Source organism: Oryctolagus cuniculus, chromosome 7 (assembly GCF_964237555.1).
Source record: "Oryctolagus cuniculus chromosome 7, mOryCun1.1, whole genome shotgun sequence".
NCBI classification, from domain to species: Eukaryota; Metazoa; Chordata; class Mammalia; order Lagomorpha; family Leporidae; genus Oryctolagus; species Oryctolagus cuniculus.
Genome location: NC_091438.1, coordinates 30568060 through 30593557, shown reverse-complemented (window position 1 = coordinate 30593557; position 25498 = coordinate 30568060).

Sequence of the window (25498 nt, the reverse complement as noted above, 5' to 3'; positions counted from 1 at the left end):
TTCTCTAATTTGATTTCTTTTCTCCTACTAGTTTTGGGTGTGGTTTGCTGTTGTTTCTCTAGGTCCTTGAAATGCTTTGATAACTCATTTGTATGGTGCCTTTCTAATTTCTTGATGTAGGCACTACTTGCTAAACACTTTCCTAGTAACACTGGTTTTGCTGTACCCCATAAGTTTCGACATGTTGTACTATTGTCTTCTTTCATTTCCAGAAATTTTTTGATATCACTTTTTAAAAAAAATTTATTTATTTATTTGAAAGTCAGAGTTACACAGAGAGGAGAGGCAGAGAGAGAGAGAGAGAGGTCTTCCATCTGATGGTTCACTCCCCAGGTGGCTGCAACAGCTGCAGCTATGCTGATCTGAAGCCAGGAGCCAGGAGCTTATTCCAGGTCTCCCACATGGGTGCAGGGGCCCAAGGACTTAGGCCATCTTCTACTGCTTTCCCAGGCCATAGCAGAGAGCTGAATCAGAAATGGAGCAGCTGGGACTAGAACCAGTACCCATATGGGATGCCAGCGCTTCAGGCCAGGGCTTTAATCCACTATGCCACAGCACCAGCCCCTTGATATCATTTTTTATTTCTCTAATGACCCACTGTTCTTTCAGAAGCTTGTTGTTCAGTATCCATGTGTTTTCATATGTTCTAGAAATTCCTGAGTGATGATTTCCACCTTCATTCTATTGTCAGAGAATATGATTTCAATTTTTTTGGTTTGCTGAGACTGGCTCTGTGGCCTAGCATGTGGTCTATCTTAGAGAAAGTTCCATGCACTGGTGACAAGAACGTGTGTTCTACAATGGTAGGATGAAAAGTTCTGTAGATATCTGTTAGGACCATTTGGTCTATAGAGCCAATTGACTGTTCTGTTTCCTTATTGATTTTCTGTCTGGTTGATCTGTCTATTGCTGAAAGTGGAGTATTGAAATCCCCCAATACTATTGTATCAGAGTCTAAGTCTCCTTTTAGATCCAGTAACATTTCTTTTAAATAGCCAGGTGCCCTGTAATTGGGTGCATATACATTTACAATAGTCACATCTTCCCGTTGAATAGATCCTTTGATCATTATATAGTGCCCTTCTTTGTCTCTTTTAACAGTTTTTGTGTTAAAGTCTATTTTGTCATGATGGCTACACCAACTCTTTTTTGGTTTCTGTTAGCATAGAATATCTTTTTCCATCCTTTCACTTTCAGTCTGTATGGATTTTTGTTGGTGAGATGTGTTTCTTGTAGGCAGCAAATAGATGGGTTTTGTTTTAAATCCATTCAGCCAATCTGTATTTTTTAACTGGAGAGTTGAAGCCATTTACATTCAAGGTGATTATCAATAAGTAACAACTTGGCCCTATCATTTTCCCATAAATATTCCTATTATTCAATTTTCATTTCTTTTGTATTTTTACTGGGAGATTTTCTCTCTTTGCCTTCTTTCATAGTGATGACCATGTTTCTGTGTTTCTGTGTGTAGCGCATCTTTAAACATCTTTTATAAGGCTAGTTGGGTGGTGTCAAATTCTTTCAGTTTCTGTTTGTTATGGAAAGTCTTTATTTCACCCTCATTCATAAATGAGAGCTTTACAGGGTACAGTATTCTGGGTTGACAGTTTTTTCTCTTAAGACTTGGAATATGCATATGGGGCTGGTGCTGTGGCACAGTGGGTTAATGCCCTGGCCTGATGCACTGGCATCCCATATGGGTGCTGGTTTGAGACCCGGCTGCTTGCTCCATTTCCAATCCAGCTCTTTGCTATGGCCCTGGAAAGCAGTAGAAGAAGGCCCAAGTCCTTGGGTCCCTGCTCCCACAAGGGAGACCCAGAAGAAGCTCCTGGCTCCTGGCTTTGGATTGGCACAGCTCTGGCAGTTGCGGCCAACTGGGAAGCTAACCATTGGATGGAAGACCCCTCTTTTTCTCTGCCTCTCTTCTCTCTATGTAACTCTGACTTTCAAATGAATAAATATTTTTTTAAAAAAGACTTGGAATATGTATCACCATTCTCTCATAGCCTGTAGAGTTTCTGATGAGAAGTTTGCTGTGAGTCTAATTGGAAATCCTCTGAAAGTAATCTGGTGTTTCTCTCGTGCACATTTTAGAATCCGTTCTTTATGCTTTACTGTGGAGAGCTTGACTATGATGTGTTGTGGTGAAGATCTTTTCTGGTTGTGTCTATTAGTTTTTTGTGCTTCCTGTACTTGGATGTTCCTTTCTTTCTCCAAATTAGGGAAGTTTCCTGTAATTATTTCATTAAAATTGCTTTCTAATCCATTCTGTCTTTCCACACCTTCAGGAACTTCTAAGACCTGTATGTTAGGTCGTTGGATAATATCTCATAAATCTCTGACATTATTTTTTAGTTTTCCTATTTCTTCTACTTCTTCTAGTTTTTTTTTTTGTCTGATTATAAAATTTCCAGAGATTTGTCTTCTAACTTGCGTATTCTTTCCTCTGCCTCACTGAGTCTGTTGTTAAGGTGGCTTTCCACTGTATTTTTTTATTTGTTCTATTGAATTCATTTCCAATATCTTATTTTGATTTCTCTTTAAAATCTCAATTTCATGGGAAAAATTTTATTCTTGTCATGTACGGTTTTCTTTAGTTCATGAATTTGCTTCTGATTACGTCTAAGTAATCCTAAAATCAATTTTTTGAATTCCATTTCTGGCATTTCATCAATCTGCATCTTCACATTCTAGTATTGACGTGTTGTGTTCTTTTAGGATTGTCATGTTGTCTTCCTTATTCTTTTTTGTTGAATTGCTGCATTTATTATGAGGCATTTGTGGTGCTTTTTTTCCCCTATGATGGCTTTTATCTTTGAACTATGCCTCTGTGGATTAGTGGAGTGTCTGCTCTTTCAGTGAATACCCAGAGGCCTGTGCTACGTGTGGCCTGGGAGCTCTGTTCAGTGCTCTAGGGTGAGGGGAGTGTCCAAGATGACACCCAAATTGGGTGTGGTAGATTTTTTTTTTTAATCAGAATTGAGGGTCGGTGCCACAGCTCACTAGGCTAATCCTCCGCCTTGTGGCGCCGGCACAGCGGGTTCTAGTACCGGTCAGGGCGCCGGATTCTGTCCCGGTTGCCCCTCTTCCAGGCCAGCTCTCTGCTGTGGCCAGGGAGTGCAGTGGAGGATGGCCCAAGTCCTTGGGCCCTGCACCCCATGGGAGACCAGGAGAAGCACCTGGCTCCTGCCTTCGGATCAGTGCTGTGCGCCGGCCGCAGCGCGCCAGCCATGGTGGCCATTGGAGGGTGAACCAACGGCAAAGGAAGACCTTTCTCTCTGTCTCTCTCTCTCACTGTCCACTCTTCCTGTCAAAAAAAAAATAATAATAAAAATTAAAAAATTAAAAAAAAATCAGAATGGAGGTTTGTTCTGCTCTGTTGGTGTATTCTCATGCTCACCTCATCTCCTCAAGGGAGACCAATGCCTGGGTATTTTATTTATTTTAAAAATAAAATAAAAGTACAGTTTTCAACTGTGCTGCCACAAGAACCACACAAAGGATCCACACAGTTCTAGGTGTGAACACAGATCCTGCAGCAGTGACCCTCAGCAGGGAATCAGGGAGCCCTGAGCATGTGGAGCCACCCACAGTGACTGCCTACAGTCCCAGCCACACCCTGCGCCCTCCCATGCAGCCACAGTGTTTTCGCAGTCCCAGCACACAAGCTTCCCACAGTCAAAAGACCCAGACCCCATCAATTCTCCCAGCCAGACTCAGTCATCTTCTCTAGGCTCGTTGCTGGTATGCAGACATGAGTTGGCGCAGCTGTTGCATATGTCCAAAACAGCCCTGCCCTCTCTTGGCTAGTTACAGGCTGTCGGTGCTGGTGGTCAGGGAGAGAGAAACATGCCCCCTTTTTTTCCTCTAGGTTGGCAGGTACCGTGTCCCCCACAGGGCTCCAAGCTGGGCCCATGCCAGGCTCTCCCTGCAGTTTTTTCGCCAGTGGCTTGGGCGGCTGTATACTGGTCTCACCTTACTCCAAGGCTGGTGCTGAGGCTCTCGGCTGCTGGGGTCCTGATCTATGCATGTCCACACCCTCCACTAGGTCCACAGTGTCCCCCCAATTTACATGGAGTTTCCTTTGCCATTTTTTCCTTAACCCTCCCCTGAGATTGCATTCTACCCACTTTTTTAAACTATCTTCCCCTAGACTAGAGCAGTAAGTTCCCCCAAAATAACTTTTCAAAGTGGAAACATGAACAACCAAAGAAGACACAGATATGTCTTTGTGTGCAGTTGTTTTATTCAGCTTTAGAACTCAAGAGCCCTTATTGTAAGAGGCACAGTAAACTCATACCTTTCTATTGTTACTGCCATTATCTTTGCTTAAAAAAAAGTCCCTCATGCATGGCTCTTGAAGGAGTAATTACGGTTCTCACGGCAGTTCCCAGGTTGGAAGTCCAAAGACTTGGCTTCTGCTGCTGACGCTGCCCAGGCTTGCTGATGGTGGCTATTCCACAGTGAGGCAGAGATCCTCAGCTTGCAGCACTGGCATCCCATATGGGCACTGGTTCGAGTTCTGGCTGCTCCACTGCAGTGGAGGATGGCCCAAGTCCTTGGGCCCCTGCACCCACGTGGGAGACCTGGAAGAAGCTCCTGGCTCCTGGCTTCGGATCAGCTCAGCTCCAGCCATTCACTTGGGATGCCCACATGGAGTCTCCAGCGCCCGGCTTCATCCTGGCCCACCTAGTGCCGGCATTTGGGAAGTGAACCAGCAGATGAGCACTCTCTGGCTGTCTCTTTGCCTTTCAAATTCATAAAATAAAGGACAAAAATGACCAAGTCAGATCCTGTCGAGTAAAGGGGTTGAAGAGCTCCAGACTCTCCAGGCTGACTGACAGAGAGAAATGCCAGCTAGGTTGGCACAGGGAGCCCAGGAGATCCAGTTCCCCAGGGTGGAGGCACACACAGGGACCGGGAGAATCTGCCTCAGGTTGTTCCAAGGGAAGAGACAATGGTTAATAGCTGAGTGCTGAGAGGCAGTCACCCTGCTAACCCTCAGATCAGGGCTACTTTAATTTTGTGATTGGTTTGTGAGAGGAAGGAAGACTGGACTCAGTGAGCCTTATCTAGTAAGACTGCTAGACCCATGTGTTGACAGCTTGGGGCCGGGGGAGGGGAGGATTGCTACTGGGAGGTGATGCAGCCATTAGGAGATGGGGCCTGTGGGACCATTGATTTGTCTCAAGAGAAGCTGTTTGTGAGAGCCTGGGGGAGACCAGCAGTTCTCTCTGCTTCCTGGCTCTCTGCGTGATCCTTTTCCCACACATGCTCTGTGCTTGCTGTTCCTCGCCCTGAGACTTGACCCTCCAAAACTGTGAGCTAAATAAACCCTTTCTCTCTTTTCAAGGTTTTTTTTAAAAATCTATGTATTTGAGCTGCATAGTTACAGACAGAGAGAAAAGTCTTCTATCCACTATCCATTTACTCTCCAAATTGCCACAATGGCAACAGAGAGCTAGATGGGAAGTGGAGCAGCTGGGACTTGAACCGGCATCCATATGGCATGCTGGCACTGCAGGCCGATGCTTAACCTACCATGCCACAGAGCCAGCCCTGAACCCTTTCTCTTTACAAAGTTAATTGCCTCGGGTCTTTGTTGCATGAAAAACAAACTAATACAGTCATTTTAAACTTGAAAGCATGCTTGTTGCTCGGAGGATTTGTTCTTTAGTTCTCTTTATTTTCCCTCAGTTTATTAGGAATTTTATTTTGAAATTATCCATGAGACTTATTTCTATTAGGAAAGTCAGAAAGGGGAGAAAAAAGACATTTTTCTCTCCCCTTAGGACAAGGGAGCAGAGGGCCCCTAGTGGTCAATGTTGGCGCTGCAGCCGCACCTGCAGAAGGCCGGCTGGGCCTGCTTGCTGTTGGCCAGCCGGAGTCCCTCAGAGAGCTAGCACTTGGTTCCCTGTAATCTTGGTAAAATGGGGTCGGCGTGGGGACAAGGGGAAGGGGTAATGTAAGAGAAGAAAAGCCAATAGAGGTTTACAAAACACACGGTATGTTCAGTATCTACTTTTCACAAATACAACATTCTCTGTGAAAATGTAATTTGTTTTTCTAACCAGAGTAATTGAGAATACTGAAGCATTTTTTATTGATACAAATAACACAAATTTTACAGAAAGTTAATGCTGCTGAAAGAACTGTTCCAGCTTCGGTTTGAATAATGGCCTTACGTCACACAGAAGATTTTGACCGAATCAAACTGTAAATGTCTCATGGCAGATTGCAGTGTTCTGCTGTATGATTGTGCTAACATCAGAAATGGACACCATGGCGCAGTAGGCTAAGCCTCCACCTGTGGTGCCAGCATCCCATATAGGCACCGGTTCAAGTCCCGGCTGCTCCACTTCTGATCCAGCTCTCTGCTATGGCCTGGGAAAGCAGTAAAAGATGGCCCAAGTGCTTGGGCCCCTGCACCCACTTGGGAGACTTGAAAGAAACTCCTGGATCCTGGCTTCAGATAGGCCCAGCTCTGGCCATTGTGGCCATTTGGGGAGTGAACCAGTGGATGGAAGACTCTCTCTGTCTCTCCCTCTCTGTCTGTAACTCTACCTTTCAGATAAAGAAATAAATCTGAAAGAAAGAAAGAAAGAAAGAAAGAAAGAAAGAAAGAAAGAAAGAAAGAAAGAAAGAAAGAAAGAAGGGAGGGGGGGGAGGCAGGGAGGGAGGGAGGGAGGGAGGGAGGAAGGAATCACCAGTGGGGTGGACTGGCAATGGGATACCTGACTAAGGTTGAATGATTAATATTTTCTTGCTTCAAGTCCTATCAGAATGTTTCTGTACTTAGAACGTTATTCAGTGATAAGGTGAAAAGTTTAAAGTTGAAGCCCCTTAGGAAAGGGAGTCTCCATCCATGATCCTCTTGATCCCTGCCCCCTGACAAAACCTACAGTGATGTGAACCTGTGACTCTCTAACCTCATCATCTTTTAGAATTATGGGTAGAACCCTGAAAGTACTGTGGTCTCAGGGTCCCTCCCAGCACCTATGAAAGGGGTGTTTCTGGATGTGGCCTGTTCCAAGGCTGGCATTTGGAACAAGAGTGCTACTGGTCAAGGTACATACTTATATGGCCATGTGGAGTGCACCTGGCAATGTCTGCTACATTAACATCAATACAGTTTGTCCACCCACTCCAGGAATCCTATTCCCGGGTCAATATCCCATAGGGTAACAGCACCACTACAGAAGAACACACATATGCAAGAAACAAACATTGTTTATCGGTGCAAAAACTATAAACAAAGGAAATGCCCATCACATAGGGAAGGTTGAAAGACCATAGAGGGGCTGGTGCTGTGGCGTAGCAGGTAAAGGCACCACCTTCAGTGCCAACATCCCATATGGGCGCTGGTTTGAGCCCCAGCTGTTCCATTTCCAATTCAGCTCTCTGCTATTGCCTGGGAAAGCTGTATAAGATGGCCCAAGTACGTGGGCCCATGTACCGGTGTGGGAAGACCCGGAGGAAGTTCCTGGCTCCTGGCTTCGAATCAGTGCAGCTCTGGCTGTTGCAGCCAATTGGTGAGTGAACCAGTGAATGGGAGACCTTTCTCTCTCTCTCTCTCTCTCTCTGTCTCTCTCTACCTCTCTGCCTCTCCTTCTCTTTTTGTGTAACTCTGATTTTCAAATAAATAAATAAATAAATAAATTTCAAAAAGAAAGACTGGACATTGGATTATAGCACTGAATGACAGAGAGTGATAGCAATTGGCCTGGAAAGATTTTCACGATATATACTGTTTTTAAAAATATAGGAATGGCCGGCGCTGCGGCCCAATAGGCTAATCCTCTGCCTGCAGTGCTGGCACACCAGGTTCTAGTCCCAGTTGGGGCGCCAGATTCTGTCCCGGTTGCTCCTCTTCCAGGCCAGCTCTCTGCTGTGGCCCGGGAGTGCAGTGGAGGATGGCCCAAGTCTTTGGGCCCTGCATCCGCATGGGAGACCAGGAGAAACACCTGGCTCCTGGCTTCAGATCAGTGCGGTGCGCCGGCCGCAACGCGCTGGCCGCAGCAGCCATTGGGGGGGTGAACCAACGGCAAAGAAAGACCTTTCTGTCTCTCTCTCTCTCACTGTCCACTCTGCCTGTCAAAAAATTAAAAATAAAAAAAAATATAGGAAGTAGGGGCAGGAGCTATGGTGTAGTGGGTAAAGTTGTCTCCTGCAGTACTGGCATTGAGTCCCGGCTGCTCCACTTCTGACCCAGATCTTTCTTATGGCCTGGGAAAGCAGTGGAAGATGGCCCAAGTGCTTGGGTCCTTGCACCCACTGGGAGATCTGGAAGAAGCTCCTGGTTCCTGGCTTCAGATCAGCCCACCTCTGGCCATTGCAGCTATTTGGTGGAGTGAACTAGGTGATAGAAGACCTCTCTCTCTCTCTCTCTCTCTGCCTCTGCCTCTCTAACTCTGTCTTTCAAATAAATAAATAAATCATATATATATATATATATGGCAAGGGTCTGCTGTTGTGGTGTAATGGTGCGAGGAGTCAGACTGGTTAATAGATTGATCTTAGTGGAAATGGAGGGTGCAAAATGCTTGCTTCCCCAAAAACTTATTTTTAGCAAGGTCAAAAGTGCCTGCCCCACTCCTTGGGAGCTTCCAGGTTTTACCATGAGACTAGCTAGGGAATGGTGATTCCATCCTTCCAAGCTCACAGTTCACTGTGAAAACAAGTTACTGAGGCCGGTGCTGTGGCATGGTGGCAGGGCCGCTGCCTGCAGTACCCGCATCCCATGTGGGCGCCGGTTTTGTATCCTGGCTGCTCCTCTTCTGATCCAGCTCTCTGCTGTGGCCTGGGAAAGCAGTAGAAGATGGCCCAAGTCCTTGGGCCCTTGAACCCAAGTGGGAGACCCGGAAAAAGCTCCTGGCTTCAGATTGGCCCAGTTCTGGCTGTTGTGGCTATTTGGGGAGTGAACCAGTGGATGGAAGACTTCTCTCTCTGCCTCTGCTTCTCTGTAACTCTTTCAAATAAATAAATTAATCTGGAAGGAAGGAAGGAAGGAAGGAAGGAAGGAAGGAAGGAAGGAAGGAAGGAAGGGAGAGAGGGAGAGAGAGAGAGAAAGGAAGGAAGAAAACAAGTTACCTATCCCACCCCACAGGTGGCATTTTTGTTTAATCATGAACAAGCCAGACAGGGCAAAGAAGGTTACAGATCAGGTCTTTTAATGGGTTTTGTCCCCACCTTGTTACTGATTATCAAGTTGATTGTCACGTTTTTATTTACTTTCTTCCCCAAAATTGTGTTTAAAAACCCTGCTACCACCAGCTCCTTTGGTATCGCCTCTCTTAGAGCCCCTCCTGGCCACCCTGCAGCAGGTTTCTGACTTAAATAAATCCTGCTTTTAAGTAAGTCTTGCTTTTCTCTCTGACTTGTCCGCCTGGAAATTCTTCTTCCATGTGAGACAAAGAGTCGAGGTAATCTTTTCTCTGCCCTGTTTCACCTGTAACAGTGGGTGAAGCCCCTGTCTACAGTGCTGGCATTCCATATGGGCACCAGCTTATGTCCTGGCTGCTCCATTTCTGATCCAGCAGAATGTGTCTGGAACAGCAGCAGAAGATGGCCCAGGTCCTTAAGCCCCTGCACCCATGTGGGAGACCCGGATGCAGCTCCTGGCTCCTGGCATCAGCCTGGCTCAGTCCTGGCCATTGAGGCCATTTGGGGAGTGAACCAGCAGATGGAAGATCTCTCTCTCTCTCTGTCTGTCTCTGCCTCTCTGTCTCTGTCTCTCCATCTCTTCCTCTCCTCTCTCTCTGTAAATGCTGCCTTTCAAATAAATAACAACAAATCTTTTAAAAAATGCAGCAATAACTTAAAAAAGATATTTTGGAAGAGTATGTGAGGGTACTTGAAAACATTTGTGGAGGGCCAGGCATTTGGCCTGGTGGTTAAGATGTGGGTTAAAAAGCTCACACCCCACAATCAAGTGCCTGGGTTGGACCCCTGGCTTAAGTTCCTGACTCCAGCTCTCTGCTAATGCAGACCCTGGGAGGAAGCCAGTGACTGCCCAGTTAGTTGGAACTCTGCCTCCCACGAGAGACCTTTATTGCCTTTCCTGCTCCCAGCTTTCCCACACTCTGAACCTTTGCAGGCACTGGGGAGTATTTATTGGGACTGATGTTGTGACACAGCGGGTTAAGCTCTTGCTTGCAACACCAGCATCCCATATCACAGCACTGGTTCCAGTCTCCACTACTCCGATTCTGATCCTGCTTCCTGCTTATGCTCCTGGGAAAGCAGTGAATGATGACCCAAGTGCCTGGGCCCCTACCACCTATGTGAGAGACCTGGATGGAGTTTCGGGCTCCTGGCTTTGGCCTGATTCACCTGCCGTTGCAGCCATCTGGGGACTGAACCAGTGGATGGAAGATTTCTGTCTCTGTCACATTGCTTTTCAAATAAAAACATGAATCATTAAAAAATAAAAATACAATGTAATCTATAGAATTCTACCTATAGTATCATGGTAAATAAGAAAAGAGTAAGTATACAAATGGAAAGTTCTAGAAAGTGGCAAATGCAAGTGAGCATTGATTTCATTTTTAAAAAAGATTTATTTATTTATTTGAAAGGCTGAAGTTACATAGAGGCAGAGAGAGGAGAGAGAGTGAGATCTTCCATTCGCTGGTTCACTCCCCAGATGGCTGCCATGGCCAGAGCTGTGCACAAGACAGGGAGACACACAGAGAGAGCTTTCATCAGTTGTTTCACTCTCTGGATGCTGGCAATGGCCCAGGGGTTAAAGCTGGGAGCCAGGAGCTCAATCCAGGTCTCCCTTGTGGGTGGCAGTATCTCAACTACTTGAGCCACCAGCCACCACCTCCCAGAAACTGAAATTAGTAAGAATCTAGAATTGAGACTGGAGCCAGGAATTGAACCCAGACACTCTGATGGGGAAGGTGGGATCTTGTCTGCTAGGACGAATGCCTGCCCTGCTTTGATTGTTTTATGAAGACAAAAGTTTAGTGTCTTCTTGGAGTTGTTTTTTTTCATGTGGAATCTGTCATTATATAGGCTTTTAAAATTTGTTTTTGGAGGAAGCAGGAACAGAAACCACTGCTTTAGACTCTGATGAGGAAGGTTTGCTCACTCATACTGAGCAGTGAGAAGAATTTACAGCCAATACTCTCTTGAGCTCAAGTTTTGATACTATTAATTGGGAGCTTTTAAAAAAAATTTTTTTTTTGAGAGAGAGAGAGAGAAAGTGGCCCAGGCTAGGCCAGGCTGAAGCCAGGAGCCAAACAACATGTGGGTCTCCCATGTAGGTGGCAAGAGCCTACATACGGGGCCACCCTCTGCTGCCTTCCCAGGTGCTCTAGTGGGGATTGAGATCAGAGTGGAGCAGCCAGAACTCCAACCAGCACTAATATGGCTAACCAGCTGTGCCACAACTCTGGCCCCACACTTGTGATTTTTTTTTAAGTTTTATTTATTTATTTGAAAGTCAGAGTTACAGAGTGAGGGAGGGAGAGACAGAGGGAGAGATCTTCCATCTCTCCCAGTGATCTTTCATCACTCCCTAGATGGCTGCAATGGCCAAGGCTGGGCCAGGCTGAAGCCAAGAGCCAGAAGCTTCATCAAAGTCACCTATGTGGTTGGCAGGGGCCTGAGCACTTGTGTCATCCTGCACTCCGTTTCCCAGTCCATTAGCAGGGAGCTGGATCAAAAGTGGAGCAGTCAGGACAGGAACCGGTGCCCATATGGAACGCTGGCATTGCAGGCAGCGGCCCCTACACTTGGGATCTTGAGATATTTGACCTCTTTAAGCTCTGCTTTCTTCAGCTATAAAACGGGGCTAGTAATTGTTCCCATCTTATGGGTACAGGGCTTTGTACAGTCTGCACACAGCGAGCTCCTAAGGAGTTAATTATTTGTGGCAGATTAATGCACTGAGCTATGTATTTGTAGTTTATTTTTATTTATACTGCTGTGGGAATATAAAAAAAAAACTCTCTGTATTGTGCTGTTGGTATTTTCCCTCCCCCTATTCCAAAAGTATTGCGTTGGTTCTGTGCACCCATGCTTTGCAGGAGATTTATATTGCTTGGTGGGAAGAACACAAGTCAGCCAGACTGCAATTTCTGCAAAATCAGAAGGGCTGTGGGAGTTGGGGGAACTGTGATAGAGACATTCCAACTCAGTTCAGGTGTTTGGGCACAAGGGGTTAAGCTGCTGCTTGTTGGTTGAGTTTGAGTTGCTCCACTTTGGATGCAGCTTCTTGCTAATGCACCTGGAAAGGCAACCAATGATGGTCTAAGTACCTGGGACCCTGGCATCCATATGGGAGACCTGGATGGAATTCCAGGCTCCTGGCCTTAGCCTGGCCCAGCCCCAGCCATTGTGGCCATCCTCCACTGCTTTCCCAGGTGCATTAGCCGAGAGCTGGATCAGAAGTGGGGCAGCCAGGACTTGAACCTGCACCCATATGGGATGCCAGTTTTGCAAGTAGTGGCTTTATCTGCTATGTCAAAATGCTGGCCTGTCAAAAATTCTTTTCTTGTGCTAAGTAAAACCAGGACCTCTGATCCAGCCATCTCCAGTAACATCCCTACTCTATTTTTCTATGGCTGTGAGTTGGATTTAATTTGTTTGAGACAATAGGTAGGCTGTATCTTTTTTTTTTTTTTTAAAGATTTATTTATTTGAAAGGCTGAGTTAGAGAGGGGGGGGGGGGAGAGATATCTTCCATCCAGTGGTTTACTCCTGAAATGGCCACAATGACTGGGGTTGGGCCAGGCCAAAGCCAAGAGCCTGGAAATCCAACTAAGCCTCCCACGTGGGTGCAGGGGTCCAAGTTAGGCTGTTCTCTGCTGCTTTCCCAGTTGCATTAGCTGGGAGCTGGATGGGAAGTGGAGCGAGCAGCTGAGACACAAACCAGTGCCCATATGGGATGCCGGCCTTGCAGATGGCAGCTTAATCTGCTGCACCACAACGCCAGTGCCCTTAGGCTATCTAATGTGGATGCAAACACCTATCACATTCTCCTTTACTGATTTGCTTCCTTACTGTGTGACACTGGGGGTATAGGTTATCAACTCACTGTCAGCTTCCCGGTCTATAAAATGAGTGGTGATAACCCTCAGCCTGTGGAGTGGCTGCAGGGAACTTTGAGTGAGAGATTCCATATGGTGTCTGTGACTGTCCACGACTGACCACGTCTCTGGCCCTGACCTCATTTTCTCAGGCCTTCTCAGCTCTTGACCTCTGAACGTGATGCTCTGGCACTTGCAACAATTTTTCCTCCTCTGCCATCTGAATCTGATTTTGCTCATCGGTCCTAGCACTAGCACTGTCCATTTCCTAACCGCTAGACATGGTCCTTTCTCTGAGCTCCAGAGGCATTTACCCTGCTCATTCCTTGTTCAAACAGCAGATATTCTTTTTTTTTTTTCTTTTTTGACAGAGTGGACAGTGAGAGAGAGAGACAGAGAGAAAGGTCTTCCTTTGCCGTTGGTTCACCCTCCAATGGCCGCCGCGGCCGGCGCACCGCGCTGATCCGAAGCCAGGAGCCAGGTGCTTCTCCTGGTCTCCCATGGGGAGCAGGGCCCAAGCACTTGGGCCATCCTCCACTGCCTTCCCGGGCCACAGAGAGAGCTGGCCTGGAAGAGGGGCAACCGGGACAGAATCCGGCGCCCCGACTGGGACTAGAACCCACTGTGCCGGCGCCACAAGGCGGAGGATTAGCCTGTTGAGCCACGGCGCCAGCCCAAACAGCAGATATTCTGAGGACCCCCCGGAGCTGCAGGCACACTGGGTGATTGTCAGTGTCCTCACAGAGCTCACATACACAGATTGGCTCCACGTCTTTTTATATGCAGGTGTCTCCTTTCCTCAATTCCTCTTATTTTTTTTTTCTAATTGTATTGGGGAGTGGTGGGTTAAGCCACCACCTGAAATGCTGACATTCCATATTGGCACTGGTTTGAATCCCGGTTGCTTCTTCCAATCCAGCTCTCTGCTGATGCACCTGGGGAAGCTGCACAAGATGACCTGAGAGCTTGGGCTCCTGCAGCCAGGTGGAAGAACCAGAATGAGTTTCTGGCTCCTGACTTCAACCTGGCCCAGCATGGCTGTTGTGGCCATTTAGGGAATGACCCAGCACATGAAGATCTCTCTCTCTCTCTTTCTGTCTGTCTCTCTCTGTAACTCTGCCTTTCAAATAAATAAAGAAGTAAATAAATAAATAAATATTTTTAAAGAAAAGTTTATTGGGACTGATGTTACGGTGCAGTGGGTTAAGCCACCACCTTCAATGCTGGCATTCCTATGAGTGCTGGTTTGCGCCCCAGCTCCACTTCCAATCTAGCTCCCTGCTAATTTACCTAGGAAAGCAGCATAGGATGGCCCAAGTATCTGGGCCCCTGCCACCCCTGTGGGAGACCCAGCTGGAGTTCCAAGTGCCTGACTTCCACCTGGACCAGCCTAGCCATTGTGATCATTTGGGGAATGAACCAGCAAATGGAAGATTTCTGTCTCTTCCTCTCTCTCTCTCTCACTCTACCTTTCACATAAATAATTCAATCTTAAGAAAAAGAAAAAAGTAACTTGTCATCTACTTGAAATATAAAGGGAGATCTTTCATCTGTTGGTTCACTCCTAAAATGGCTGGCTGAAGCCAGGACTTAGGAAAACCACCTGGGTCTCCCACGTGGAAGGCAGAGCCCAAAGCACTTGCACCACCACCTGCTGCCTCTCAGCAGACATTACAGTGGGATACATTAGCGGGAAGTTGGATCAGAAGCTGAGCAGCTGGGTTGCGATCCCCAGTACTCCATATAGGATACAGGTGTTCCAAGCAGGTGCTTAATCCATGGCACAACACCCACTCCTCCTTTCCCCAGTTCTGCACTATCTGCTTCCTAAAGCCATTTAGTATCATCTTTTTGCCTAGAATTTTACAGCAGTTTCTTGAGAATGGAAGACATGCAATGTGTTGCTATGCTGCATAAATGTGCCTTAGTCAAGCTGCCCCTCCTTCTCCTTATGTCCGTACCTAAATTGCCCCTGGGGGTCATAAACTCTAAAGCAGCTGCTCCTGGGTGCTGAGGTCCATATCTCTCCTCTCTATCCCCAGCCCAGCCCAAACCAAGCTCATTCATGTTGGAGTACAGGGAATAATAGCATCTTCATGAGCTGGCTCCCTGAGGACTGAACTGTGCTCCTTTCCAACTGGGCATCTGGGATTCTTGAAGAAGCGCACACCCTTGGGGCCCACTTTTTATCTGCTCTGTCACCTGACCTGACTCTAGGGCTGCTCTTAGATTCCTAGCGGAACAGCAAGCTAAGTCCCTGGGGATTCCTTGAGCTCTGCTTTGGGATCAAATAATAGTACTGGCATCTTCTCCACATTTGCTTCTTAACTAACTTTCCTGCTCAGAAAACAGAGTGGTGTGTTTGAACACTTTCAACTGCTATAAAAATGAGCATTTGTGGAGACAGCATTGTGGTGTAAGTGGGTTAAGCTGCCACCTGCAGAGCCAGCATCCTGTATGGGCACCAGTTTGAGTCCTGGCTGCTCCACTTCTGAACCAGCTCCCTGCTAATGTGCCCGGGAAAGCAGTGGAAGATGGTGCAAGCACTTGGGTCCCTGTGCCCATGTGGGAGAACTGGAAGAAGCTCCTGGCTTCAGACTGACCCATATCCAGCCATTGTGGCCACTTGGGGAAATGAACCAGTGAATGAAAGACCTCTCTTTCTTCCTGCCTCTGCCTCTCCCTCTCTGTAACTCAGCCTTTCAATTTAAATAAATAATTCTTTAAAAAAAAAAAAAACAGATATTTGTGTATCAATGGTTTCTGAAGGGACTTCCACGGAGCAAGTGCAGCAGATAATACTGTTTTGGATTATTACTATTCCTACTCTGTTATGGAAAAGAGATGATGAAACCTTGTCTAGAGTTGAACAGCCAGGATGTAGCGCATTCAGGAAACTGGAGCCTGCTGACTCCAAGTCTTTACATTACATCACACAGTATATGGATAAGAACTTTCCCTGAAGTCACCCTCAGCTAGCCCACAAGCATTTGGTTAGCATTTAGGGAGGGAAGAGCCTGACACACCCAGCCACTTCTTGACAGACCTAGCTTATGGTCAAGCTGAAGTAATCGCCCTTGGTTTCAAACACCACCCCCGCCCCCTGCCATTTATTTGGGGAGGAACCAATAACGCCCAGGTTTAATGCCAGATGTGCTTTTCAGTAGTTAAAAAAGAGGTATTTCTTAGAGGGGTACTTAAAGGGAAAGAGATTAGGAAACTTCCTTTGCTATTACAATCATGTTGATTTCCCTAATTGTGCCTTGATTGGAAAGTACTTATAAACTGAATTACGCTTAGGGAGAAATCAATTAGCTCCAGCTCTGTTAGGAAAAGATAATTGTTTTCAAGCTCGTGTAATAATAAAATCCAGCATCATCAGGGCCTCTTCGCTTGTTCTGCAACGCAGACAGCTGCGCCATCTGAGCATTCGCAGAGCTGGCCTCTGCTTCTTCACTGGGTCACCTCACTTCCAAGGCATGCCAGGCGTGAGAGCAGGCAATGTTTCTTAGTTTTTAAAATAAATTTGTAAACGATCAGCTTCTCTCGGCACCTCAAATCCTTGGAGTCCTTTTCTCTACTTCTCCCAACCCTGTCCTCTGACTAAAATATTCATATCCTGGGGCCGGCGCTGTGGCATAGTGGGTGAAACCGGCACCTGCAGTGGTGGCATCCCATATGGGCGCCGGTTCTAGTCCCAGCTTCTCCATTTCTGATCCAGCTCTCTGCTATGGCCTGGGAAAGCAGTAGAAGATGGCCCAAGTCCTGGGACCCCTGGAACCACGTGGGAGACCCAGAAGAAGCTCCTGGTTCCTGGCTTTGGATTGGGAGCCATTGCGGCCATTGCGGCCATCTGGGGAGTGAACCAGTAGATGGAACACCTCTCTTTCTCTCTCTGCCTCAGCCTCTCTGTAACTCTGCCTTTCAAATAAAATAAATAAATCTTTTAAAAAATAAAATATTCATATTCTGATTCCTATTGGGCTCCCTTTTGGAGGATGTATCTTGCTCTGAATTCTCATTCTCTACCTTTCCCACCTCCCCCCACATCTGGAATCTCCCTATATATTTTGCGTGAGTATTGTAGGGATGAGGGAGTTTACTGAGGGAATGTTACAAGTAGAGCCTTGTTTCCACTGAGCTCTTGGGTGGGAAGGAACAGAGACCCCATCCCAGTTTTCTCAAGCTGCAAGGGGCTTGATGTGAGGGGACACAGCAGCTCGAGGGAGAGCAAGCTCAGCTCAGGGTCCGAGTTGTCGCTGGTCCCCCCTCCCCCGTGAGTGGCTCTCCTGTTGGTAATGGGTGCTTCCTTTCTTCCGTCTGTCTGACGCATTGATGCAGTAACTTCCCTGGGACAACAATTCTCCGTGGGTGGGCTCCTGCCTTCCTCTCTGTACTGTGCTTTCTCTTCATGGAGAGATTAATGGGAAATTGGAAGTTGTTGGAATTGAGGTAAGAGGATGAGTGAAATAAATGGACCCAAGAAGATATAAAGGAGGGTTTGTGACATCATGGTGCCATCCGCTGTATAACGACAGCCTGGGAGAGCTGTGGTTTAGTGCAGTGGGGTTCATTTGGATGATGGAACCATGCTGCTAAAACCCAAAAAGCAACTATTTTGTTGCTCATCCTTCCTCATATAACTCAGAAAATTGGACAGGGTGGAGCCCTGGGTGGTTTTTATCTGTATTTGTGCAGACCCACCCCCACTTCTCCCCTGTGTGAGTTCTAGGTTATCCTTTATCCACCATGGGGATCCTGGAAGAATCCAGTGAACTGAGTTCCGGGCTGACTTTTCCTGACACTTGGAAGGTCCCTGCATTCCAATACTCCCATCATCTGTGCAGGGAAAGTAAAACACATTTAAAATGCTGTCCAAATTATTTTGTTATTGGAAATGGTTTCATTGTTGAGATTTTAGAAAAGCTGAGTTTTAGAAATCTCTTGAAATATATAATGGAATTATTTCTCTACGGATATTAAACTTTCATTAGCTGCATATTTATAGATAACCAAAACCAAAAACACAACAACAAAAATCCCATAATGAAACAGACCTCTAATGGTTATAAGTAATAATGATTGATGCTGGTGGGTTAGAGCTTCCCAGACTACCTGCGGTTCACCACACTTTTTTCTGTTTTTTTTTTTTTTTTTTTTTTAAAGATTATTTATTTATTTGAAAGAGTTACAGAGAGAGAGAGAAGGAGAGACAGAGGGAAAGAGAGATCTTCCATCTGTTGGTTTACTCCCCAAATGACCAGGGCTAGGCCAGGTCTCAGCCAGGAGCCAGGAGCTTCTTCCAGGTCTCCCACGTGGGTGCAAGGGCCCAAGGATCTGGGCCATTGTCCACTGCTTTTTCAGGCTATAGCAGAGATGGATGGAACAGCTGGGAATAGAACCAGTGCCCATATAGGATGCCATATGGGCCATGGCTTTAACTGTGCCACAGCGTTAGCCCCGACACCACATTCTTCTCACCTTCACAAAAGGGCCAGAGACTCCTTTTTTTTTTTTTTTTTTTTTTGACAGGCAGAGTGGACAGTGAGAGAGAGAGAGACAGAGAGAAAGGTCTTCCTTTGCCGTTGGTTCACCCTCCAATGGCCGCCATGGCTGGCGCGCTATGGCCGGTGCACCGCACTGATCCGAAGGCAGGAGCTAGGTGCTTCTCCTGGTCTCCCATGGGGTGCAGGGCCCAAGGACTTGGGCCATCCTCCACTGCACTCCCTGGCTACAGCAGAGAGCTGGCCTGGAAGAGGGGCAACCGGGACAGAATCCGGCGCCTCGACCGGGACTAGAACCCGGTGTGCCGGGGCCGCAAGGTGGAGGATTAGCCTAGTGAGACACGGCGCCGGCACAGACTCCTTTTTTCTTGGCCTTCTTTCAAGTGAGAATGTTATCACTGTTCTACTACAATCAGTAGCTCCTTTCTCTGAATTCTCACAGCACTTCCTAACTTCCTACATGTGTTTAATAGTGTTAGTGGCACCTTGTATGTCTTTGGTTTCTATGTGCAGAAGTAAATTCCTTAAGAGGAAGGACCTTGTCCTATTCACCGTTGATTCCTTGGCATTTGGGTTAGTTCTTGAGTAAACGTGCAAGCATATTGTTATGAAGAAAGGTTACTCCTGGTTCCCTCCCCTACATGTGCTCTTCTGCATGTGCCCATTTTCCCTCCTACTTTTCCACCATGTATAGAGCAGTATCTGGTCCTTACAAAAGCCATGAACATGCAGTCCCTACACTGATGGCGAACTGAAGTGTTTAATTCCTGGAGACTTTTCAAGGCTCCTGTGAACTGCTCTTTGCCCAGGGCTCCACTAACTCACAAACCACTCTCTTCACTCCTTGTTCTTAGGAAGCTTCCTAGGCCTATTTCAGAACCCAGTAAGGATTCCCAACTGCAGTCTCCTCTATTGGTTTTGGGATACCACAATTCCTTTTGAGAATTAAAAAAAAAAAAAAAATCAGACACTTCGTGAAAAGAGGGAGTCAGAGAGTGCATTTTTTTCAGACATGAGTGGAAAATAAAGTGAGGAGGATGATCAGAGTCAAAGCATTCCGAGGTCTTTATGTTGTGTGGGGTTGGGAGGGTAGCATACTTTGAGCATCTGTAATCTGAAAGTCCAAAATCCTGAATGCTTCAAAACCTCAGTCTTTCTGAGCACCTGATCTCATGTGACAAGTAATGGCCAAAACACAAATACACCAAAATAATTGTATAAGGTGTACGTGAAACATGAATGAATTTTCCACTTAGAGCTGGGTCCCATTCCCAAGATATTTCAATATGTAATGCAAATATTCCAAAATCTGAAACACTTTCAGTCCCAAGTATTTTGTATATTTATTTATTTATTAAGATTTTATTTATTTATTTGACAGGTAGAATAAGAGAGAGAGAGAAAGAGAAGGTAAGAGAGAGAGAGAGAGAGAGAGAGAGAGAGAGTCTTCTGTCTGCTGGTTCACTCCCCAAATGGCTGCAATGGCTGGAGCTGGGCTGATCTGAAGCCAGGAGCCAGGAGCTTCTTCTGGGTCTCCCACTGGGTGCTGCTGGAGCCCAAGGACTTGGGCCATCTTCCACTGCTTTCCCAGGCCGTTACAGAGAGCTGGACTGGAAGAGGAGCTGCTGGGACATGAACTGGTGCCCATATGGGATGCTGGCATTGCAGGCAGAGGCTTAACCTGCTGCACCACAGTACTGGTCCCCCTTGTATTTTGGATAAGGGATACTCAACCTATAATAGAGATTAAGTAGGCTTTCTTAACTAGGCATCTGAAAAACTTCAGGGGAACCACTAAATGTATGGAAAGGGAAGACAAAAGCTGAATTGTTGGTTTAGAGACTGTAAGCTGGAAAATGAGGGAGTTTCTGTGGCTGCCTACCATAAGCATCTCTGAACAGCTATAAGGCCGACATGGCAGAAAGTGAGCTGCAGTAATGGTCCTGCAAGTTGCTGGATTTCAGCACAGGTTCAGTTCACATGGTTGTGGATCTCCTGTGTGATTTAGGACATTTATTGGGCCAAGACTGGGAAATTTTGAGTTGGAGTAGTAAGATTTGGGGAGATTCCAAATACCCTGATCCTGTAATCCCCAGCCCCTCTTCTCTCTGATGAGGTTGGTTCTGACTTGACTGAAGACTCTAGAATGACCTCACCTGAGGCTGCTAGCTGGCAAGAGCATTCCAGTTCTCCTTGTGTCCATACTCATCACTTCTCATTGCTTCTAGATCCTGTTCTAGAAGATTCTGTACTCAATCCCTGCACACCCAGATGACAGGCTGGAAAATGAAATCCAGATGGGGAACTTGAGAACACCCAAGGAATTGCTGTGTTTTGCTAATATATACTGGAAAAATTCTGGGAAACAAGTGTGGGAATCAAATCTGAAGTAGCTGTTACAAAGAGGGAGGATCATAATCTCAGAGTGAGTTGAGTGAGTGTATTGATAGGTTATACTCAACAGACATTCTGGATGCATTGTGGTAGTATGAGCAATTGGGACTTGTTTGCTCAGTAGACTGACTAAAATCTGAACTCAACCACGACTCTTGCTGAAAGAACTAGAGATACAGATTTTCCTTGGTTTAATGTATACAGTTAATGTTTAGAGTAACAGTAATGTTGGAGTGGGTTTTACTACATGTAATCTACTTACCCACCTTATCCACTTTATGTCCCTTGGGAGATCCAGAGGACATAGGCTTTACAGAGAATTAGTTTAATTAAAGGGGCACAAGAAGCCTTGTAAAGTGCTTAAGTGGTTGACCTCTGTAGGCTGGAGATAAAGGTGAATGATGCCCCATTGGCCTGAGCTCCTAGATTCTCATGGTTTGCCCAAGATGAGAAAGGCCAAATAGGAGCACCTGATTGTCAAAGGCAATCTGGCTACAGGAAGCAGCAAGAACAGTGTGATGATCAGGGCGAGTTAATCCACAGAGATCTCGGGCAGGGGCAGTAAGTGATAGGTGCTAAGTCAGGAAAACAGTGCACTAGGGCGTTACTTCATCTATACTACCAGCACAACCCTGAGTATAGTAAACAAGTACTTGATTTGAGTCACCTCCCATGGCCCCTTTCCCCAATTGCAGACCTGAAGCAGTTCTTACAGCCTAAACCTTTTGCATGAAGGGGAGGCAGCAAAGACTTGTGCAATGGGCAATTTAGCCAAATTATGAGCATTTTCCAAATCCATCTGTCTGTCTGTCCCAAGTTTTGTGCAGAAAAGAATCATTGTGGGACAGAAAAGAGGCTGTTAAACTACAATGAATGTAGTACACACATTGGAGTGTTGATTTTCTTTGAGGACCATGGTCATGCATTCAGAGTGCCCCTACAGAGACTAGGGAATACAGATACTAGCATTAATTGTCTCTGTGCATTGTGTGTGAAATTTCACATGTAGAAGAACAAAGGGGCTCAGGCGGACATGAGACTCCACACACTCTTCCTCAGAAAATTCAAGTTTCTTCTCTTGTGTTTGGTCATCTCGCCCTCTGTATTATATGTCCTCTTCTTTCTAATCCCTCTTCTACTGTCTTCATTTACACCAATGGTTCACAAGGCCTTTTGATCATGTGCCATCAATATCTGTAAAGTATTGAGCATGTGTTCCAATATTTGTGTACAGATAACATGCATGTGAATGTGTGGTATATTATGAACATTATGAAACAAAGAACTAAAAGAAGAGATAAATACAAATATTAATATATTCTTCCTCCACTCCAGTACATTTTGTACATAACCTGGAGTGTGTGTATATATCTCACTTCAAAGAGTTAAGTTTACATCACCGTGATCTCTCTAGAAGCTGGCTCCTAATCACTTACTGAAACTCTCTAAGTTCCTTAGTGTAGCACCAAGTTCTTCCATGATTTGGCTCTCTCCTATTTTTCTTGACTCACCCTTCCAGTAGCAATTTGTTCGAGCAACCCCCAGCCAGTTTCTGCTCCTTACTCACACCATGATGTCCCACACGTCTACATCTATACATCTGCTGTTCCTTGTCCCTTAAGCAAACGTTTCCTCCAGGTGTGATTTTTTTTCTTTGCCTTTAAAACCTTGTTCTGGGATCAGCTATTTGTGAATCATTCCTACCCTATGCAGAGAGAATTAATTACTCCCTCCCCTCTACCATTTGTATGTTTACATACTATTTTATTGTTTATTATTTGCATTTACTTTTTTAAAATGTGCTTTAAAGTTTATTTGAAAGGCAGGAGAGAGAGGAGGGAGAGAGAGAGAGAGAGAGAGAGAGAGAGAGAGAGAGAGATTCTATCTGCTGGTTTACTCCCCAAATTCTGGCAACAGCCAGGGCTAAGCTAGGCCAAAGCCAGAACCTGGAATCCAATCTGGGTTTCACACAGTGGGTGGCAGAGACCCAAGCACTTGAACTATCACCTACTGCCTCCCAGGGTGTGCGTTAGCAGGAAGTTGGATTGAAAGTGGAGCTGGAATTTGAACTCAAACACTCTAATAGGGATACAGGCATCTCAAGTGGTGTCCTTACCACTGTGTCAACTGTCTGCCCTGTGTTTTGTTTCTTCTGTTTGAGTGCAAACTCTTGAGGTTGCAGGCACTGTGTGATGTAGCTCTGTATCTTTACCACTTGACACAGATGCCTTGAACCAAGTGCTAAAGGCTGAGGAGTATCAGAGCCTATTCATGTTACTCATGGTAATGCCTTTCTTTAAGTATTACACCCTGTAACTTAAACATACATTCGCAGAATAATCAAGCAGGTGGATAGATGAGTGGAGATATAGACAAATGGGCAAAGGAAAAGAGAAGGGGAAAAGCATGAAAGTTGTTTTAAAATTAGAACAGAAAGGAGAATATACCTTTTCCATGCTATGCCAGAGGATGAAACCAGGTTCAGTTAATACAAGTAATAAGGAAGCACAGTTTAGCTTAACCTAAGGCAGACACCCTCATCATTTGAACTTCATAAACAGAGCAGGCCGTTTAGAGATAGGAAGCTTCTGTTTAACAGAGTTTCTATGTTTTAATTGTGTCCACTTGATAAGGCTGCTGAGAAAGAAGACGGTGTGGCTGATAAAGTCTGTATGCTCAAGCCTTTGCCTGCCTCTCTGAACTCTGCCTGGTTCCCTCCACTCAAATCTTAACGTGTGACATGTCCATTGCCTTTAGTGGCCCTGGATACCTGAGTCTCCCTCGGCCTGGAATGTTCTCCCTCTAGATATTCTCCTGTAATCTCCTTGTCATCAGTAGGTCTCTGCTTGAGTGTGACCTACCCAGAAAGGATTCCTTTGATCACTACATCTATACCAGTCTGCTCTCACTCCCCACGCTCTTACCCTCTCCGGCAGAATTTATCAACATCCAACTTCACAAATTTTGTTTCCATTACAGTGTATGCTCCAAGATGAAAGGGATCTTTTCTGTCTTATTTACTGCTGAATCCTTAGTACCCAGAAGAGTTTCCAGCACCATAGTAAGTGCCAAAAAATGTTTGTTGAATGCATACATTTTCACAATAACTGGTTAGTAACCAACTTGCCAGCTGGTTGTTCTCAGTGTTAAATCTTGACAACTAGCAGAATAGATGGTTTGATTTGGTGGCTGTAACATACTTTTCCCAATCTGGTTCAAAATGAATGCCCACCCTCCATCAAGTCACAGCTAATCACTGTATCTCAAGTACCGGCCTTATGGGGCTGGAGTTGCAGCGCAGCAGGTCGGGGTGCTACCGTTAATACCCGCATCCCATATTGGAGTACAGGTTCACATCCTTGCTGCTCCCTGCTAATGTGCCTAGGAAAGCAGATGAAAAATACTCAAGTACTTGGGCCCTTGCAACACATGTGGGAGTCCTGGGTGGAGTATCAGGCTCCTGGCTTTGGCCTGGCACAGCCCTGGCAACTGCGGCCATTTGGGGAGTGAATCAGCAGATAGAAAATTCTCTCTCTCAGTCTCTCCTTCTCTCTCTCTATAATTCTACCTTTCAAATAGGTAAAATCTTTTAAACAAACTCAGCTTTACAAAACAGCTAAAACAAAACAGACAGTTGTTCTATGATGGTATTTAAATGGGCATGAAAATCCCTTGCCAATACCCAAATATTTCTCTAACATATGAGTGCTTGAAATTATACAAAGACAGTCTTTTTTTTAAACTTTTATTTAATGAATATAAATTTCCAAAGTACAGCTTATGGATTACAATGGCTTTCCCCCCATAACGTCCCAAAGACAGTCTTAAAGTCCTCTAATATAATATTGGGTTAGAGGACATAATTGGTCTAATTTTTGGATTTGTATTTAAATAAACAAGTTCCTATTAGAGCAAGTCTTCATTATATGTTGTCTAGGGAAATTTTGGAAAATGATACGTGTTTTAGGAGGGTAGGTTAGGAAAACACTAAGACCTGGATAGGGTGGCCTGGTACTTCTCTATCAAGGTCAATTCATAAATATTCATAGAATATTTTATAATAAAATGGCTTAGACTGTTGTGTAATAACCCTCCAAACTAGTTGGAGGTGTTGCTATTGAACCCCTAAACCTGAGTTTACTTGCATAATATGCAGAAAACCAATTACTGGCACTGGGTGGTGGAAGAAAGTGGGTATTTACTGCAAAGTATAAAGCAAGGAGTTGGGCAGCTATTGCTCACTTCCTGGGCTCCTGAAGGGGTTAGTAGTAAAGGGTCTTTGGATTGGAGATGTGGCTGAGAGGTGCATGTTCAGCTTGTGTCCAAGTTCCTGGTTTGCCAGTGGTGCTTGTGATCTTCTTTTGATTGGCCAATGGTGCCATGCTCTTAAGGAGTTTTTATGGTGGCCAAGTGGGTTTCAGTATGTCTAGGGGGTTACATGTAGGTGGTGTTTACCTTCTGCCTCAGACCTGGAACTTCCTTAAACAAAACTCCCCTGGACAGTACTTGCCAGCAAGGCTTTATCTGTTGCAAAAGCAAATGACTTCTTGAGTCTTGTGATCA